At 43.6% G+C, this 10,192-nt stretch overlaps 1 protein-coding gene across 2 annotated transcripts in view; it reads left to right on the forward strand.

Moving 5' to 3' along the window:
- Positions 1-10,192, forward strand: part of LOC102455433 (arylsulfatase H) — a 64,650-nt gene that overhangs the window by 21,700 nt on the left and 32,758 nt on the right. The window lies entirely within an intron of this gene.

Raw genomic sequence — 10,192 nt, forward strand, 5'->3', positions numbered from 1 at the left:
ATGGCCAGAGGGCGGAAGGCTCTGGACTCTAGCAGTGTCATATGGGCAGAAGGGGCAGGGTTTCAGGCACCAGCCCTGACAACATATTTTAATCACATTGCTTTTTGCATTACTAGAAAGTGCTTGGCTACGTTTTATAGTGTGCTCATCACTGTTGTGTATAGTATAGAACAGGTACAAATGTTGGGGAGTTACCTATTATCTTCGTACTGCACCTCTGAAGGGTCCAGTATGGCTGAGCTGGTAGCTCTCCCATTTTGTCCTGATACAAAAGAACATGATTCATGGCTATTACTAAAAGTTGGATTTTTAGAGGCAGATTTGGGCATGTCATGACTCAGATAGGACCTCATATGAGATTTTGAAAATCTCATTGGGTGTTTCTCTGCATCTTTAAATCCCTTGAAAAATCTGACCCTTGCCCTACAGCAATAGGTGCTGCCTCATGATAGCCAGAGCTTTCATTGCTTCTGCTGGAAAAGCATCCAGAGAGTTACCAACAGAGTGATTGTGGACATCGCCTGTTATCTCTAAACATAAGAAGTTGTTTGTCTCTTTTTAAGAGTTCTGTTTTCTTTGTTAAACTGGGGCTATGTCTACACTCGCGGCTTCTTGCGTGAGTAATATGCAAATGAGGCTAAGCTTGGAATATTGCTGAGCCTCATTTGCATACCTAATGAGCCACCATTTTTTTCAGAAGAGGCTCTTGCGCAAGAAGGAGCATCTACACTGCCCCTTCTTGCACAAGAAAAACCCTTTTGCGCAATGCCGTTACACCTATTACTTTTCAGGAAGGACAGCATTGCACAAGAGGGTTTTTCTTGCACAAGAAGGGGCAGTGTAGATGCTCCTTCTTGCTCAAGAGCCTCTTCTGAAAAAAATGGTGACTCATTCTGAAAAAAATAGCAGCGATATTCCACTCAGCCTCATTTGCATATTACTCGCGCAAGACGCTGCGAGTGTAGACATAGCCTGGGTGTTTCCTTTACAAGGCTCAGCTGTGAAACATCTTCCTTCAATTAGGCTAATTGACAGCAGCTGCAGTGCAGTTTCTTAATTATGACTTAACTCCAAAACCTTAAAACAAACAAACAAACAAAACCAAACAAACTTCCTTGCTGATCTATTCTGAAAGATATCAAGTTGCCCTAAGCAAAAAAGAGCTTTGAACTACTGATGAGGAGCTAGGAATTGCTGAGTTCTAATTCCTGAAGTGATACAGATTCACCTACCTGAGCACACTAGAGTGTCAGAATCCAGGAATGAGCGCTTATGGGAAATCCATGTTTCTCACTCTTGGTGGCTGAGTTAAAAGGAGGAAAGTGATGAAAGAGACCACCCCTTTCTCTGCATTTAAGCACACTCTTTCAGACATTAAGCATGTCACTTAATGTTTCTGCCTTGGTTTCACCATCTGTGAAATGGAGGTGGTAATTTTTAAGCTTTTCACAAGGATGTTGTGAGGATTAATAAGTTATAGTTTGTAAATGCTAGACAGTAATTTATGCCTCTAAATATTGCTCATAAACTGTCAATACATTTTGAGTGGAATCCATCAGCTACTGTAGCTCTCATATTCTGTACACGTATGGTCCCATCACTGTAGTAGTATCTGAGCACTTCACAATCTTTAACATATTTATCCTCTCTACACCATTGTGAAGTAGGGAAGTGCCATTACTTCTATTGCTCAGATGGAAAACAAAGAACACAAGGATAGATGTTTTTAAAACAGGTACTGAGGCATCGCTTGTTCAATGCTGGAACAACATCCCATGATCAAAGAATCCAAAGCCCTCTCTCCAACACCATCTGTGCAACCACACATTTACCTCCACAATTCAATGCTCCCTAACATGGCCTTTTCCTTCAACAGGGAGGATGGATAAAGATGTTATTTTAGTGCCCGGATCCACCATTTAGATGCCATTGACATTTTCAAAGCTGCTCCTTTATCTACTACGTAACCACAGAGGTACCTAAAACACCAGGCACTTAAAATGTTCACCAGTCCACATTTGCAAAAGTCACCTAAGCCCTGATAGCACCCCACAGGTAACAACTTGCCCATGTCTTTCACTCAAGCCAAACCCATGAAGGTCACGAAGGTCAGGGAATGTGTATATGGCCAGTATGGAGAAATCTCCGTAGTTATGTGCTCTGACTATGATGAAGTCTTGATGTCTGTCAGGCCCTGCTGCAAGATGGTTGGATGCAGGCTATTGATGGAGGGGGGCAGCACAGCACCCACACAAAAGAAAGACAGCTAAGGACAAAGAGAAATATAAGGCAAAGCAGGAGAGAGAGATATTGACTATGCAGGAAGGAGGGACCGTTTATTTGCCAGGGTGTGAGCTAACTATAGTGGCTGACCTGGCTTTGGTGCCCTTACTGCATGAGAGGATTTAAAGCAGCACATCCTGAGTGTAGGCAAGCACCTATCTCTGGCCTGTAAGCTTGGTGTACTAGGTCAGCCACTTAGATGTCTATGCCCTTCTCCTCTGCATTTTGCTCTCGTCCCTGATAACTTTGGCAGCTTCCCAGGATCCTTTACATAGGAATCTAGGACTGGGTCCTCTTAGGCACCTAAATCCCACATTTAGGTATTACAGGTTGTACCTCCAAAAACCGGCACTCTCTGGTCCAGCAACATCCCTCGTCTGGCAGGACCAGAGATGCTCCTGGACCAGAGAGCCCAGGAACCTAAGGGCAGGATGGACAGCCAGGCCAGGACAACAGCATCAGCAGCCCAGTTGAGGGCAGCATGGGACTGGGGCTGGAGCCTTCTGGCAGCCTTCAGCAACCCGCAGCAGCATGGGGTAAGGCTTGAGTTCCCCAGCACCCAAGATTGGTGTAGGCCATGGCAGCCCCTGGGAGCATGGAGCATGGAGCTGGAGTTGAGCCCTGCAGCAGCCCAGGGCTGGAGAGCTGCAGCAGTCCGCTAGAGCCCGGGGATGGGGCAGAGCCCTGCAGCAGCCCCTTGGAGCACAAAGCCAGGGCCAGAGTCCCACAGCTGCCCCCAGATGCGCAGGGTCAAATCCACATGGCAGGAGTTCTGGGCAGCTCCTTGTGCTGTCCAGAGAGCTGGCAGCATCTGGGCAAGCAGCCCAGTCAGGTTGTGGGAGGGAGGGCAAGACAGGATGCCTGCTAGAGCAGCCTGCCAGCGGCAGGTGATGGGGCTTGGAGCTGGTGGCAGGTGACCATCCCTTGTCTGGTAAACTCTCTCATTTGGGATAAGCCAGGTCCCAGTGGTGCTGGACCAAGGAGATCCAACCTGTACTAACATTCTCAAAAGCACTGCTCTGCAGCCAGCTAACCATGTAGGCCCAAGTCCCAGAGGTGCCACTGTTTCCACCTGTTGTTGAGAGCAAAATTAAATCTTGATGCTACCTCACAGCTAATAAACTGCTCTGAACCCTTTCTTACTCTGTAGCCCTAAGGAATTCTCAGACTAGGCATTTCTTCACCTCGCTCCTCAGTGAGGCCCAATCTGGTAGGCTCTTAGAGCACAGTTACTAGATTATAATTTGTGTGAAAGACAGTCATGAGTGAGAGGGCGGGAATTTTTGATGCCCAAGTGGGTGTTCATACATCCCCTTGAGTACACCATAACCCAGTAGGTAAGGTACTCTCCTGAGAGTCTCTGCTCTGAGCCAGGCAGAGAAAGGATTTTAATGGAGGTCTCCTATATCCCAGCTGAGTGCCCTAACCACTTGGCTGATGGCTACAATGAGGTGGGTTCACTTCTCTGTCTCTTTTCTCTTGAGAAAGTCTGACCTGGCCTGTGCACAAAACTGCAGGAGAGTCACAGCTGAGAATCTCAAGCAGAGATGGGTATCTTCCTCCAGACTATCAGTCCAGTGCCTACAGGCCCTGCTCAATAGAATTCAGAGCCCAATCTCCTTTGTGAATCTAGGCCCTAAACCCTGTGTTGTGGTCCTAAGCTTCCTGTACAATGCATAGGGAAGAAATTAGTGCTCAGAACTGGGATTCATAGAACCCCTCAACTAAAGGAGGAGCTGCCAGGAGTGAAATGTGGCAGATCTTAAGGCCAAGTTTAGAAAAGGGACCTAGGCACAAATTTCCCATTGATCTGGACCTCTATGTGCCTGATTCATGGGCTAGAGGGAGGCTCCTATCTCTGCCTAGAATTCACAGCTTTAAACTTTCTTAGACTTAGGACTTTCCTGACTCAGGGTACAGCTACACTGTGGTGTAGGGTTTGTTTTTTTTAAGAAGGTATGCAAATTGCACTCACATTTGCATATCTTCTTCCGATTCTTTTTCTGGAAGAGGCTTTTCTGATATTTGGCCCATCTACACAGGGCCAAATGTCAGAAAAAAAACCTTTTTTGGAAGCTCCCTTATTCCTTCCAAAAATGCTTCTGAAAGATGGGTTTTTTTGGACATTTGGCCCCGTACAGATGGGCCAAATATCGGAAAATCCTCTTCCGGAAAAAGACTCAGAAGAAGATATGCAAATGCAAGTGCAATTTGCATACTTTCTTTAAAAAAAAAAACCCACACCACAGGTTAGCAGTACCCTTAGGGACCTGTCTCGTGAAAAATGGTGGTGGTGATGCTGTCCCCAGTGGTCCAGCAATTAGCTCACTTCCTCCAGCTGTGGGAAAACTAGGTTCAAAATTCCACTCTGCCTGATTTAGAATAGGGTCTTGAACCCTGGGTCTCCCATCTCTCAGGGGGCTGCACATTGCCACAGAAAATGACCAATAATGTGTCACTGAAAGATTAAATGGGGATGAGAGGAGAGAGGCAGATGATCTGGAATGTGACGACACCGAGTTTAAAAGATCAGTTATCTTATTAGCATATGTGGGAAAGAGGTGTTTTGGCTTCAGTTTGAAAGTGTCTCTGAATGTGTAAGTATGTTTTAAAGAGAGGGAGGCTGGATGGGTTTAGATTTCAAAATGAATAATTTTCCAAACATGCAACCACAACTGGAGTTGAAGTCTGACTCTGTATCTCAACTGTGTCTGGTGGCATAATTGAGCAACTTCCATAGCATAAAAGAAAATTGATAGTCAAGTAGGTATGTTATGAAACATTCCATTAGAGGGCAGTAGTACATTGATAATCTAATGCACGCCAAAGGGGATCAATCAATACTGCTTTTGCTCCGAGATGTGTTATAATTAAGGCTATGATTTTGTCATGGATATTTTCGGTGAAAATCCTGGATAGGTCATGGGCAATAAACAAACATTTACAGCCCAAGCGGCGAGGAGTCCTGTGGGTCTTTGCCCACGAAAGCTTATGCTCCAACACTTCAGTTAGTCTATAAGGTGCCACAGGACTCCTCGCCGCTTTTGCAGATTCAGACTAACACGACTACCCCTCTGATAGTTTACAGACCATGATCTATCCATGACTTTACCAAAAATACCTTCCATTAAATCTTGACTGGGGGTGTCCAGAGACCACAGTACTAGCTACTGGGGGCCACAGACTTCAGCTGCTCCCACTGACCAGTTATGGACCACTGCTGGGGCCAAAGGACAGCAGCTGCTCTGGCCAGCTGGACAAGGGCTGCTGTCCAGGGCTACAAACGGCACCTGCTCCAGCAGGTTGCCTGGGTACTATTTCCAGGGCTGCTGGAGCAGCATCTGGTGTGGATGGTCACAGAGCCAGCTTCTCAAGTAGCCATGGGGTCAGACATGACCTCCCTGCAGAAGTCACAGAGGTTGTGGAAAGTCACAGAATCCATGGCTTCAATGACAGACCTGGAGCTCTAGTTATAATAACTGGAGATGTGCCAAGTCTCAAAATGCTTTAAACAAAGAAAATGCCCCCTCTCTCTGATTGCTTCCCTTCCAAAAGAAAATCAGTGTTTCATCAGTCTCCAGCATGTACACCATTTAAATCCCTATTTCATTTTCAGACTAGCTCTTTAGCCAACCAAGTTTGAAACTGAATTGATAGCACTGTTAACAATGAGAACTAAAGGACTAGAGAGCAGACCCATCACAGCTATGAATGATGTATAGATACAGAAAAGTGGCTACATATAAAAAGGAAATAGGTATATGAACACCTAAGTCCCTTGGATGACAACACTTGGGCAGATATTACTGGGTGCCCCACCTCTTTATCTCCTGGGAAAGGCAGTGATTGGAATAAAGGTAATGGATATTTCTTCTACACACCAGTTTTTTCTAATATGAATCCAGCAGTCTTCCCATCCCTGCAATTGCTGAGAGCTGTTCTAGTCCAAAAAAAGTATCTGCACACACATTTTCTGGGATTCCCCTCAGAGTAGAAGTTTCTGGTCTTGCACATACAATGGCCTGAAACTGTTTTCAAGACCCAGACAGATAAAATTGCCTTTTTTTTATATATTCTGGCTATTATCCACATGAAGCACCCACAAAACAACAGAAAATGTCAGTCACAATCCTGACAGTCATTAGAAAATGGACTAATGTCATGTGGCTCACAAAAGACAATCCTACTTTTAAGAAGAGGCAGTTCAAAGTTTAGAAAATAGAACAAATTGTAGCCCAGATATGACTATCCTGGGCCAAGTACAAGAAAGGATGGGCCTTGGGAGAGAACATAGAAACTAATGAGGCCTTTGGAACAAACCAGAATTCTGAAGTACAAACATAAAATGAATCTGTCTTTGCCTCTCACTAGGAATAAATAGATATTAAAAGCTTGGTGTGCCTGTGGAGTGCTCTAGCAGTGGATAGGGCACTAAACTGGAAGTGTTTCTATTCCCACTAACCTTCTATGACCCAGAGCAAATCATTTATCTCACTTACCTCAGTTTCCCGCCTCACTCTCTGTATCGTTTAGCTAGACTAAAAGCTCTAGCTTAAAAGATCAAGCTTAAAAACTCTAGCTTAAAAGGTTACTGTGTGTTTGCACAATGGATCTTTGATCTTGGACTTGGGCCTCTAGCTGCTGTGGGAATATAAAAATGATAGTTGTGTATATTGTTATCCTACTATGTTTTGTGTTTAGACTGGCTTACACGTCTGACACTTGGCTTCAAATTGATCTAATGCACCAAATAACTTTATTTCCCAATACTGATAACGATGGTTAAAATCATTCCCTTGCTCTTTCTTACCTTTTACCTGTATAACCTGATATATTCTGTTTATAGTGTTGTGTACTTTCTTAGTTAGCCCAATGAAGCACAAGGAGATGGTTCTATACAAAATGAAACTCTGTACCTTTATATCAGTTCCCATCTTAGGGTCTGTCTAGACTACATCCCGCTTTCGACAGAGGGATGTACATTAGACACTTTGAAATTGCAAATGAAGCCGGGATTTGAATTTCCTGCACTTCATTTGCATAATCGCATCATGGCGCTCTTTTGAAAAAGCGCTATTTTGAAAGAGAAACCACAGTATGGATGCGGTTCTTTCAAAACTAGAAGCCTTTTTCAAAAGAGCGCCATGATGCAATTATGCAAATGAAGCACAGGAAATTCAAATCCCAGCTTCATTTTCAATTTCCCTTTCCCCCACAAATCTGAAAGAAAAAATAATTTGCTCATCTGGCTCCTTAACTTATACATGTCCATTAGAAATGTGCAGGTCAAATATATTTTAAAATGTGAGTAAGTCTGACATTCAGTCAGGTGAAACTTGAATATGTGCAACATAGTTAAACCAAAAATTGTCATACTCCAAGTCATTATCTGAAACAAAAATCTGTGCCCTTGCTTAGATCTACTCCTTTCTTACATGGGAGTCGTCTTTGGAGTCCAAGTGACTTCTCTCTATTGTTCTGCTCATTGTAAAATATATCACGTTCATGTTCTACTCGCTGTCCTGTCCTGTATGTATATTAGGCTGTCTGGATGTGAAGCCATTGTATCTTTCTGTCCTCTAGTGAGGACTCATCAATTAGGCCCTTCATCTAGACAAGGAGAGTCTTTTGTCCATATGTTAAAGAGTCCTTTCCTCAATCCTGACACAATAGAGTTTATTAGTGACACTTTCTTTCTGCTTGTTAAATTGATTGATTGTCACCAGCTGTGTGGGAGAGTCATTTGGATTCAAGGAACAGTTTTTCCTTGGACATATTGCATTAACATGTTACAGCAACATTCACACACATCCCTCAAATTCAGTCAGGGTTACTTTAATTCCAGTTATGTGTTCCTCTTTGCCTGGCTGCCACTCTGGAACCCCTCCTGGCTTCTTCAGCGTTGAGTTCTGCTCATCTTTCAAGATTGTTTTCAGTTCTTGAGTTTTTTTTCCCTTTTCTGGAAATTCCTGTTGTTGTTGTGGCCACATTCTTAGTGTACTCTTCAGCACTAATAAAGAGACAGACTCTGCCCTGGGCTGCCTCTTGTGCGGTTCATTAGCATTTTATACCCATTTTGTACGGAGGTAAATAACTATGCAAGGTAGTGGAGAATCAGTCATACTAGTCAGTATGCCAGTGAGCTGAATCAAGAGCAAGATAATCGGGCAAATATGGCCCAAAATATTTAATTAAATGCATAGCCAGGTTGATTTTTCTGAACACAAATCAACTGCATCATCAGTGTATATCTCCACAGATATGCATGTATAACATATCTTATTTCTATATTAAAAACATATCTAGATATACTGCAGCATGAACTCACATACAGCCAAGCAAAAACACACTGTGACCTTGTTTTCATCCAAAAATTCAGAGGAATTCAGCCAGAAGTTCTGAGATGCAGCCTGAAAATTATAGTTGCAATTTACAATCAGAGTAACATGCCCAGAGAAAGTGATCAAATGGAGTATTTGCTAGATTTTTCAATGCATTGTCATTTCCACCACCTTCCTCCTAATATTTTTTAATTACCAAATGACATCCTGGGTCCTGGTGTAACCACATGCGACTCACTCCGAGAAGGCCAGCCATACCTTTCCAGGCATGGGGAACAGCTGAGGGCACAATAGAAAGCAAGAGAGTTCAGCAAATTCCACTGAACCAAAAAGAAAATGTCATGTAGGCAGAAAGCAAATGTGGTTTTTGTGCTGCATGCATTACAGAAATGGCTCGGAATGTTGAACCTACCCTTCCTCTTCGCATCATGTCTAATCTCACTTCTGTGCCGGACACAACCTCTCCCTCCTCTTGGAATGATTTCAGTTACATTTAGGCCTTGATCCTCTGTATCACCATCAGATGGCTGGTACTAAGTGAGAGCATGAACATTTTTGATGTGCACCTTAGGCTTCCATTTATTAAAAAAAACCATGTATTTATATAAATACAATAGTGCTAATAATAAATTAATAGCAGCAATGTATGCAGGATAGTTGTAGTTATATCAATGTGAGGGCAAGAGAAAAAAAAGACAAGGTCTTGAGTTAATCTTCAAGTACATTTCCCAAGCCTGAAGAAGAGCTCTGTGTAGTTTGAAAGTCTGTCGCTCTTACCAACTGAAGTTGGTCCAATAAGTGATATTACCCACCCACCTTGTCACTCACAACTAACAAAGAGCTTTGCTCAGATCAATTGCATTATCTCCCATAGGATGCAAGGTGGAGGCAAATTTCCTGTTGAACAGCATTCAGTTTCAGTCTCAGTACCTTGTCATTTTCTGTAATTAGCCAGCCTCCTACTGTTATGCTGCTACTTCTCTTTATTTCAGACAGCTCTGTTCAGACTACCAATCGGCAGCTGGAGAGCCACGAGCCTGTGCACCGCTCAATACAACATGCTGCCATTGAGCTGCAATCTAGTGTTCATCACACTGAGCTGAAAACAAGCTTCTGTTTCTGTTATTTGCCTGTGGTTGACATCCGGTAAACTTCCCTGCTTTCAAAACTAGTTTACACAATGAGACTGGAACTAAGTTGGGACCAGATACTGTCTGGTCCTTCCATGTGTGCAAAGTGCAGAGGGAGAGAAAGAGACCAGAGTTTTCCAACAGGCAGACCAGATAAGTGCCAGGTACGACTCCAGTCCCTGTACACAGAAGGCAGGCACTGTTCCCTTCCTATTTCTGAGAGCATTCAGAGCCCAGAACCACGCACACAAGCCACAAGAGCTAGCTATCCCTAGAAGAGAGAGTATACGCTCTCTTCTGAATATTTCTTCTATAGAAATTCAGCACCCCATGCCTTGAAGTGGTTTCCACTATATAGAGGCAGTGTATCATGTAAGCTGTGTGCATGTGCACTCAGGAGAGATTCAAATGCCTCCCAGTTCATTAGCAGAGTGCCCA

This window comes from Pelodiscus sinensis, chromosome 1, assembly GCF_049634645.1.
Source record: "Pelodiscus sinensis isolate JC-2024 chromosome 1, ASM4963464v1, whole genome shotgun sequence".
In the NCBI taxonomy this organism is placed as follows: Eukaryota; Metazoa; Chordata; order Testudines; family Trionychidae; genus Pelodiscus; species Pelodiscus sinensis.